At 43.2% G+C, this 11368-nt stretch overlaps 1 pseudogene; it reads left to right on the top strand.

Moving 5' to 3' along the window:
* Nucleotides 1-914: 914 nt before the first annotated feature.
* Nucleotides 915-10909, top strand: LOC147893235 (uncharacterized; annotated as a pseudogene).
* The last annotated feature ends 459 nt before the right edge of the window (nucleotides 10910-11368 follow it).

Here is an 11368-nt window from a genome sequence, read left to right as displayed (position 1 = left end):
TTATGGATCACGAGATGCTCTCTTGAGCTCATGTGTGATGTCATCTACCTTTGTATTGAGCCTATTTAGAGGCTTCTTTTTCTGAATGAGAGTATCAATTGCATTTCTTGTTCATCACTTCATCCCTTTCAGCTATGTTTATCTTCAACCCTCCATAGCTACTCCAATTCAATACAATCTCGTCCTACCTTAACTATATAGCCATAGTCGCTAGCTAAAAACATGGGATCTGGTGCTAAAAGTGCTAAGACTAGAAATCGCCGATGCCAAGAGCTTCTACAAACCACTACTTGTCCATAGCATGACAATTTTAAGGCCTTTTAAAGGTGTACATGTGCATTTAGCATTGCTAGGCATGTGCACTTGAGCGTTGTCAGAGACAGGGTGGATACGTTTTTGATCCTCTTGAATGAATTGAGCAGCACACTTTTTGGTTGAGTTTAGGAACTCCAACATTTTCTTCTCTCACCTCCCACGTTTTCTCCTCCCACCTCCAATGTTTTCTCCACGTTCTTGGACTAGGAATAATTTAGTCCATCTCCTCGTTCTTCGGCTCTCGTCTCTTGGCTGTTCAACCTCATCTCCTACAAAGAACGAGACTGTCTCTCAAACAGTTGTGAAGTGCAGGAATTTCTTACATAGATTTTCAAGGAGGTAGAAGGGAAGAGAACAACAGCCTGAAGGAAGGATCGTTTAGGTACTTGCTTGGTTCTATGTTCATTGCAGCAGCGCCCAATAAAACTCGCCCAATAAAACTGTGAAAAATTGGTTCACTCTGCGGAAAGCGGTTTTTAATGATTGATGAAGGTCATGCAGCTAACAGTTGAGTACCCTACAACTCAACAAAATGTGAGTGAATAGTAGCCATAGATAAGGAAAAGCCTTGAATAGCACTTACAATGCGGATAGTAGCGATGGTAGAGGAAGAGGCTGAGGTTGATGCTGATGGAGTTGAGAGTGTGGAGGTGGATTCTAAGGTGGAGGATAATGTGGGGGAAGATCCCAAGCTGTAGTTTGCAACTGATTGCTTGTATAGCAATGGCACAAGAGGAAGGATTGCTTCTTGGGGGGTCACTCATCATATGTAATCCTATCACGTGAGTTCAACAGAAGGATATTTTTTATTTCCAAAATTTATAGAAATAAATATACATAAGGGACTATTTAAAATAATTTTGGGAAAATTTTATAGATTTGTATAGAAAAGGGGTACATTTTATTTATGAAAAATTTACAGATAAGGGATTTTACAAATAGGCCTTGAACGCATGTGATATAGAGGGTTTATACATAGTGACCCCCCTAAGGATTGCTTGTCGAGCGGGAGGCAGTAGACGAATTCACACTTGCGGAGGATTTTGACATGCTTTGAGCTCCTCCATCAGCACCATTACCCACCATTCATCAAGCCTCTTCTCAAATCTCTCATGCAACCTTGCTAGCTCCTCACTTATCTTCCCTACCAGAATTGTCGCACTCACATGATATAGAGCTTTGCTCCTCAACATCAAAGCTTTCACATACTGCACCATCCTGCAAATCCCCTCAAACAATGGTCTCCTCTCCAATTCCTTCTCCCAACATCTCTATATGCACCCCTCTAAATATGGATGCCACTTCTGTACTGAGCCCCAAGAAACCTTTATAACTCCATAGCAAAGATTGAGGTCGAAATTAGTCTTGCGACAATCCTTACTAACGCTTGCATGGAGGAATTCTTGTGCACATTGGCCAGCTCCGTATAACATCTGGTGCTTGCACTTTGAGGGAAAAGAGGGAAGTTTGGAATAAGAGACGCCAAGCCTTACACACGGTTTGCAGCTATAGAAGCTTGAGCACCATGTTCACTTAAATAATCGGCTTGTCAAAGAGCCAGAAACATAGAAAACTCATCTATCAAAAGGAAACTTTGTTCGAGAACCTCGAGTTACAAGTGTTGCGACAAGTCGCTCCATGACGGCGGATGCTTTACATGCTCCGTGTGCTGTTTCTTCTTCCATTTGAAATGGAGGACTATCTTGCCACATCATCATGAGCTATTTAAAATCACCACCTTAATTAATTAAAATCTAAGGAGGGTGCCATCCAAATTCAATCATGAGCCATTTTAATTATAGGCCACCGCGGTGGATGGTAATGCCATCCCGATGGAATCTTAGGCACCACCCCAGACGCCACCTTGCTAATGACAATATTGACAATTAATTATGATATGGTTGGTAATCATGAAGCAAACTCAACCATCCTAGTAATTAATTGGTACATTAGGGGAATATTGGACTCAAAAAGGGCCTCTTGCATTAAGCCCTTAAGAATTGAGATTAGGGGGGTGGCTAATAGGAAGCCTTCAGCATTAAAATAATGGAGGGTTTTAGAAGATTTTTGATTGGTGGGAAGACTGACGACCATTTGGTTACTTTGGTAAATTCGCTCAGAAGAAACCATGGCCATTGGATCATCCAAGGAGATCAATGGTGGATGATCCTAGCCCTTAAGATTGATGTATGTGGCAGCCATCCAATGGCTCGAAATCCTTGTTGGGTTGGTCACATGATTTGGAATTAAATGCGGATGGCGGCTTCAAACCTTGGCCCTTAGATAGGTGTGTAGATCCAAGGGTATACAAAGGTCCGTACATCACAATCTAAGTGTGGGCAACTGTCCGCCCATGATCATAGATTGGGTCGGACCATTCCTTGTGGAAGGTTACATTTATCAAAATATTAGGAGGGACATACCTAGCAAATGTGCTCTTCTTTGAATGTCCAAGGTACCACCCGAGAAATCACTTCCTACGAACTTTAAGATGAATCCCTAGATCCGTCGGTTTGAAGTCATTGTTCTAGAACTTCCTTTGTGGGGTTAAAGGTCACTGTGCCTTAACCCCAGTTATGTACAATACTCAAATACATATATAAATGAATGAAAAAGAAGATTAGGGTGGTTCTGCACCCACCAAAACTTGTGTGGCTCTCTGTCTCTCTCTCTCGCTCTCTCTCCCTCTTCCGTTCTTGCTTCCGTTGAGAGCACTCTCAACTGGTATCAGAGCCCGGGTGATCTAGCTGAGCGTGCGTGAATGCTTGAAGCTCAGCAGCTCTGTGGGAGGAAGGAGAAGCTTTGTGGGAAGCTTTGTGGGTGACTTTACTTGCATCCGAGTGTGCAGAGACCTTGGAGGAACCTTTGGAAAAGTCACTTTGGCTTTGCGAAGTGGTTTTGAGAGCCTGTTAAGAGCTTTCAAAGAAAAAGTCGTTTTTTGAGCTTTTCCCTGTTCTGTTCGATGACAGAGACTCCGTATTGACTTGTAGAGGCAACTATTGCTTGCTTTTGGTGTCCACATTACTTCAGGAGCTTGGAAACACCTTCATTCTTGAATCTGGGATCATTTCAGTGGATTTCTGACTCACTGTATCAGTTCCTGCGTTTTTTGCCCGGGTGTTGGAACTCAAGTTTGGAGCAACCATTTGTAGATCTGTCAGTTCCGGTGGACTCAGGAGGTCCTAAAACTTCTATGTTGCTCATCATTCGCACCCCGGTGGAGTTTACAGATAGCTCTGTTTCCAAAAACGTTTTTCAATCCGTGTGTTGGACCCAGTGATTGAGGCCACGGTTTCCAAAACCGTCTGTCCCATTGCGTTCCGGATGCCCAAAAACCCCTACCTATCAGTTCTTGCGTGATTCGGTGGAGGATTTTCAGAGTTATAAATCTCTGTGTATTCGATTTCGTCTCTCTATTATGCATTTTTCATGCTAAGGTTTTGAAACCTTAGATTTATGCCACATGGCAGTGGATAAGTGTTGACTCCCATTTCTCATTCATCGGTTGGGATTTTGGAGTTCTGGCAGAAGAGAGATATTTGCAGATTTTCTTGCTGAGTCCGATTATGCAATGGCGCCCATGTTTTGAAGCATCTCAGGTTCTATTTTCAATAGCGCTCATTACCGTGGGACTATGATTTCTTGAGCATACCTTATGCAGATCACTCTGGTTGCAGAGTTTGAGCAGTGTTGTGCGCTCATTCGTGGTATGCATTGGGTTGCAGTGGATGATTTATAGGCCATTTGGATGCATTGCGGTCCTTGTTGGATGCGCTGATAGGCCCAAATTGCCTTGTGGGATGCTATTTTTATGGACGCTTTGCACATGGATGCTATTTTATGCTGAGGGACAGCTTTGACACATTGCAGGTGATGCACTGATAGTGCTATGCTCTCTTGGATGAGACATTATTGATGCATATGCCAGTGGACAGTGTTTATGCTTGAGTCATTTGGCATTTATTGGCATTTTCTTTTGGGCCAGATTTGCTCATATGGATGCATAGTATATGCACATGAGTCAGATGCTTTGAGTTTTGAGTTTTGGTGATATTTCACTCTATTGTGGCATACACATTTGGGTGCACCTAGTATTTGGTGTGATTCTCTCTTGCAGGCACTAGCATTTGGGATTTTGCTTTATTTGCATCATGGCATCCTCTTCCATGTCTGAAAAGGAGTTTTTCAGCATTAAAAAGTTTGATGGGACAAACTTTTCTTTGTGGAAAGAACAGATAAGGGATGTGCTTATTCAAAAGAAGCAGATTAAACCCTTGGCAGGGATTGAAGCTAAGCCTGCAAATATGTCTGAGGATGATTGGAATGAGTTGGATGCATTAGCAAAGTCTACTATTAGACTTCATCTTGCAGAGTCAGTTTATTTCACAGTAGTAAATGAGCAGACTACGGAAGATTTGTGGAAGAAACTGTGTGCCACTTATGAGAAGGAAACTGCCTCTAATAAAGTTTACCTCATGAAGAGGTTGTTTGAGCTGCAGATGAAGGAAGGGGTCTCCATTGCTTCTCACTTGAATGAATTCAATATTATTTTCAGCCAGCTTCAGGCTCAGAAAATGAATTTTGATGCGGAGACTAAGGCAATATTTCTCTTATGTTCATTGCCATCCTCATGGGATACCTTCCGTACAGCTGTCAGTAACTCTGCACCTGGTGGAGTACTGAAATTTGATGATGTTGTGGGTAGCTTGTTGGCCGAGGAGATTAGACGGAAGTCTATGGATGGCAACAAGCAGGATGCAGCCTTAAATGTGCAAAGGGGCAGATCACAGTTCAGGGGGAAGTCCCAAGAAAGAGGGAAGTCTCGTAGCAAATCCAAGGCACGGAACATTGAGTGTTACCATTGTGGCAAGAAGGGCCATATGAAAAAGGATTGCTACAAGCTGAAAAGAGAGCAAAAGAATAAGAAAAAGAATGCAAATTGGGGTGCAAATCAAAAGGAAGAGAGTCCAAGGGAGGACAAAGGAAAAGTGAAGATCGAGGAGATCAATGCAGTCACACGTGATAGTGACAATGATGTTCTCTTCATGTCTAGTTTATCTGCAGAGTTGCTTACCACTTCAGATGATGCATATTCCCAGGATTGGATTTTGGATTCTGGTGCTTCATTCCATGTTACTCCCCATAGGGAATGGTTCTCCACTTATGATAGTGGAAAGACAGGTTGTGTGCATCTTGGAAATGACTATGCATGTGACATAGTGGGAGCAGGTGACATAAAGTTTTCTTTTGCAAATGGGTCTGCATTTATTTTGAAACATGTGAGACATGTGCCTAAGCTGACCAAGAGTCTTATTTCACTGGGTCAGCTAGATGATGCTGGTTTTCACACCACTTTTGGCTTTCAAAGTTGGAAAATTCAAAAGGGCTCTATGCTTTTGGCTAGGGGTGCCAAGTGTGGGACTTTGTATCCCTTACATGTATCAGGGGTATTTGATCATGTTATTGCAATAACCGAGCAGCCAAGCACTTCTTTGTGGCATTGCAAGTTGGGGCACATGAGCCAGAATGGAATGAAACTCTTATGCCGTTTGGGTTATGTACTGCATTTGAGTTTCTCTGATTTTGAATTTTGTGAGCATTGTCTCTATGGGAAGCAGACTAAATCAGCCCATAAAAGAAGGGGAAAGAAAGAGTTTGAAATGCTTGATTTGGTGCATTCAGACGTATGTGGTCCCATGCCTACACGGTCATTAGGCGGGGCCGAATACTATGTGACATTCATTGATGATGCAACTAGGAAAGTGTGGGCTTATGCTATAGCTCGGAAGAGTGATGTATTCCAGGTATTTCAGAAATGGCTGGCCTTGGTTGAGAATCAGTCAGGTAGAATGCTTAAATGCCTACGGACTGACAATGGTGGAGAGTATCTCTCTCATGACTTTCAGCATTTCTGTGATACACGTGGGATTAAGAGGGAGCTCACATCCCCTCATACTCCAGAGCAAAATCCAGTTGCAGAAAAGATGAACCGTACCATTCAAGAAAGGTTGCAATGCATGCTTTCCAATGCAAGTCTTTCTGGTGGTTTTTGGGCTGAGGCAATGAAGACTGCAGTGCATGTGATCAATAGATCACCTAGTAAGAGTTTGGATGGTGATATTCCTGAAGAGGCATGGAGTGGCAAGAAGCCCTCTTACTCTCATTTGCGTATATTTGGGTGTGAGGCATATGCACATGTGCCAAAAGAGCTTCGAAAAAAGCTAGATCCTAAGTCTAGGAAATGCATCTTTCTAGGTTATGGTGAAAGTGGAGAGATGGGCTATCGTCTCTGGGATCCAGAAGCAAAGAAGATCATACGCAGCCATGATGTGGTCTTCAATGAGAAGAAGATGCATAAGGCACCCATGAGGGATGTGGAAATGAGGAGAATCACTTTCCAGGATGTGAATCCACCTGCATATGTTGATAGATAGCAAGCTGTCCATGCACCAAATGTGCAAGAAATGGTACCACCAAGTACTCCCACAGGTATACAATCAAGGGTAGATGATGGATCATCTATTGGTGGAAATGATGAGCCAAATGTGGCTGATATGCAAGTGGGACAGCAAGCTGAAATGCCCTTGAGAAGATCATCTAGAGTGTCTAGACCGCCTGATAGGTTTGTTCCAAGGCTAGACTATGTGATGCTTACTGATTGCAGGGAGCCTTCTTGCTACAGAGAGGCTATGATGCGTGAGGATCAACGCAAGTGGGAGTATGCTATGCAATCAGAGATGAGTTCACTTATGAAGAATAAGACTTGGGACTTGGTTTCTTTGCCACATGGAAAGAAAGCATTGCCATGTAAATGGGTCTACAAAATGAAGGTCACAGGTGATGATGTGCCTAGGTACAAGGCCCGATTGGTTGCTAAAGGGTTCAAGCAAGAGAAGGGTGTGGACTTTGATGAGATATTCTCTCCGGTTGTGAAGATGACCACACTTAGATGCATGCTTGGACTAGTGGCAGTAGAGGATATGGAGCTTATGCAGATGGATGTCAAGACAGCTTTCTTGCATGGGGATTTGCATGAGGAAATTTACATGGTGCAACCGGAAGGCTTTGAAGAAAAGGGCAAAGAGCATTTAGTTTGCAAGCTGAAGAAGAGTCTCTATGGTCTTAAGCAAGCGCCTAGAGAATGGTATCAAAAGTTTGATGCTTTCATTCGGTCCCAGGGTTTTAGAAGGAGTGAAATTGATCACTGCCTCTACACTAAAAGGGCTAAGGATAGTAGCCTGATAATCCTGGCACTATATGTGGATGATATGCTATTGGCTAGCAAGAATACTTATGAGCTAGATGCATTAAAGGCCAAGTTGCATGAGGCCTTTGATATGAAGGATTTGGGACTTGCAGGTCATATTCTTGGTATGCGCATCACGCGTGATCGGAGTAGGAAACTCCTTTGGCTTTCACAAAAAGAGTATGTTACAAAAGTATTGCAGCGCTTCAATATGGAGGGGGGGAAGGCAGTGAGTACTCCATTGCCTCCATATGTGAAACTGAGTCACACAGATAGTCCCAAATCAGATGAGGAAAGGGCCATGATGGCCAAGGTTCCTTATGCATCAGCAGTTGGGAGTCTTATGTATGCTATGATAGCTACTAGACCAGACATTGCATTTGCAGTGGGAGTTGTTAGCCGATATATGGCTAATCCAGGAAAGAGGCATTGGGAGGCAGTTAAGTGCATCATGAGGTACATGAAGGGTACCAAGGAGATGTGCATCTGCTTTGGTAAAGGAGACATGCGTGTACTTGGGTACACAGATTCAGACTATGCAGGGCATGTGGATAGTAGGAGATCCACTTCTGGTTATGTGTTCACCTTTGCAGGTGGTGCAGTGTCGTGGATGTCTCGCACACAGAAGTGCATTGCTTTGTCTACCACAGAGGCTGAGTATGTTGCAGCCACAGAGGGTTTCAAGGAGGCTATATGGCTTGATCGGCTAGTGGGAGATTTGGGGATTCATACAGGTGTACCGACATTGCATAGTGATTCCATGAGTGCTATTCAGCTAGCACGGAATCCGGTCTTTCATGCAAAGACCAAACACATTGAGGTCAGGTACCATTTCATCAGGGAGGTACTTGAGGACAAGCGCATAGAGCTTGTCAAGGTTCATACAGATGATAACCCTGCAGATATGCTGACGAAGAGTCTACCTAGTCAGCGGTTTGAGTATTGTCGTGTATTGATGGGCATTGGATAGTATGCTCACTGGTTGTTCTCCCTTAAAGGCACATTGTCCTTTAAGTGGGAGGTTGTGGGGTTAAAGGTCACTGTGCCTTAACCCCAGTTATGTACAATACTCAAATACATATATAAATGAATGAAAAAGAAGATTAGGGTGGTTTTGCACCCACCAAAACTTGTGTGGCTCTCTGTCTCTCTCTCTCACTCTCTCTCCCTCTTCCGTTCTTGCTTCCGTTGAGAGCACTCTCATCCTTATTACCTTTTTGATTTGTATAAAGGCATTAAAATCCCCACTTTTTGTATAGATTATAGACATTATTTGTGAGAGGATGACCTTCTCTGAAAAATATATTGGCCTATTCCCATCATCCCAGATATATTGGTAGATTTTATAGCCCATTTCCTTGACTTTTTCATACTTGCTTGTTATTGTAATCCATTTTGGTTATGTACCATGGTGATGGCCAGTTTAAGGAAGGTGACCTTCATGCCCAGGGGGAGCCCAAGGGTTCCTTGAGGGACTCCAGTGAGTAGGCTCTCATAGTCTTGTTTATCTCTTGGAATTCTAGAGGGTAGATCCAATATGAGTGTCCCTTGGTGAAGATGGGTCTAGGAAGTGTCTACATTTACCATAAGCAGGTGTCTTCATAGTCCTAGACATGTATGCAAGCATGTGGGTCCATGGCTGTTCCTACTATGAGAAAGTGAACATCACTGACATCTTACGAGACAGGGCATGTAGATGCAAATTAAGCACATTCAATCCACCACTCTTCCGAGGTGAACATACATATAATATTTTAGTAATCGGAGAGCCTTCCTAGATGACTTTGTTTTCGATAGCATTTCCATTGCTTGTGACATGTATGCTGAAATATCCTGAGAAGTCCAATGCAACAAAGGCAAAAAGAATTGGACATAGGCCATGACAATAGACATTGCACTATTTTGAGACGAGTATGCAAGGGCCAAATGGCTATTTTCCAATAGTGTAGCTTGTCACGGAGTTTGTTAAACACCCATTTAAGTTGTTGCTTCCTGGTAACCATCCATCCGATAGGATAGCCCAGATGTCTGACCACTGCTTGAGAATCCAAAATCTCCCCTAGCCAAAAAATTGCATGCCAATCAGTTTGTTTGAGGGCTATCAATTTTGATTTCTCAAAATTAACATGAAGACTTGCTGCCAGTCCACACAGAGATAAAGAATCCATGAGGAGCTGCAGCTCTTGTTGATTATTCTGAGGCATGAAAAAAGAGTCATCTGCATATGCCTCTGCTGCAAATTTTTTTTATCCTGGCAGCTGCAATCCTTTCAATCTCCCTTAGAGTTTGGGTTTAGGGTTTGGGTTTAGGGTTTAGGGTTTGGGGGTTAGGCTTTAGGGTTTGGGGGCTAGGGTTTAGGGTTTGGGACTTTAGGGTTTAGGGTTTAGGGTTTTGGGATTTGGGTTTAGGGTTTAGGGTTTAGGGTTTGGGGGTTTGAATTTAGGGAAGATTTAGGGTTCAGCATCCACGCTTGCCGTAATGATTGTATTCTCTTTCATCGTGAGCATGGAGATTTGGCTAGTTGTCCGAAGTGTGGGGAACAACGATATAGAGATGACTTGCAGGGTGAGCAGATACCAATAAAGGTCTTGAGACACTTTCCCATCATTGCAAGAATACAGCACATGTTCCGATGCAAATCCATAGCGGAGTTGATGACATGGCATGCATCTCATTGGTCCACTGATGACACATTGAGGATTCCTGCAAATTGTGCAACTTGAAAGCACATAGACGATCAGTGGCCAAACTTTATGAGGGAGCCACATAGCTTACATCTTGGGCTTGCCATGGACGGTGTGAATCCTTTCGGATTACACTCGACATCTTGGTCGACATGGCCCATAGTCATGGTGAATTACAATATCCCACCATGGCTAACAATAAAAAAGGGACATCTCATGCTTGCACTACTTGTGCCAGGGAAGTACAAGGCAAAAAATATGGATGTGTACCTGGCACCTTTGATAGAGGAGATACAGATATTATGGAGAGGGGTGCGGGTCTTTGATATTTCCAAAGCTCCTAGACATACCAATGATATTTTGCTCAGAGGTATCTTGATGTGGACCATGCATGACTACCTAGGATATGGAGAGTGCGCAGGTACGTGGTTGTGTCTCTACAAGTATAATATAGGATTATGCTTTTATGACTCTCTTTTGCATGCATGTCTTATACTAACACATTCATGCACGCGTGCAGGACTTGTTACAAGTGGGTACCATGCTTGTCCTATTTGTGGACAAGATTTGAAATTGCTTGCACGATACTCCAAACATGAGGAAAAATGTTTATGAAGGTCATGCTCGATACCTTCTGCTCAACCATCTTGCATGTGGAGGTTAGCTTGATCCACCACCATCATATTTGAAGGCAAGTGACTGGATTCAAGCTTGGAGGGCGAATGGAGAGGAATGTCCTCCTAGTATGAAGAGGCTATTGATCTTTCATGAGCCTCCTTATTGGGGTCAGTTACAAATTAATCATCTCTTAGATCCCATGCATATCTTCAAGAATGTGGGGGATACTATTTGGGCACACTTGGTTGGTTCCAAAGACTCAAGAGGAGTGCGAGAAGACTTGTGTGCTATGAATAGGATGTCTCATTTGTGGCCCCAAGTGCATACTTCGGGAAAAGTTGCCCTCCCGAAAGCAATGTGGATCCTCTCTACAAGAGAGGAGGTAGCGATCAAGGTAGACATTGCCTCTTTTCAAACACTGACAGGGTACCTATGTTGCTTGAAAGGATCATTTTCAAAGGACAATAAGCTTAGTGGGCTCAAATCCCATGATTGGCACAAGGTC

Source organism: Dipteris shenzhenensis, chromosome 15 (genome assembly GCF_047967505.1).
Source record: "Dipteris shenzhenensis isolate YYH24624 ecotype China chromosome 15, Dip_SZ_1.0, whole genome shotgun sequence".
NCBI lineage: Eukaryota > Viridiplantae > Streptophyta > Polypodiopsida > Gleicheniales > Dipteridaceae > Dipteris > Dipteris shenzhenensis.
Note: the sequence above shows the minus strand (reverse complement) of the source record. Positions and strands in the feature narration are given on the sequence as shown.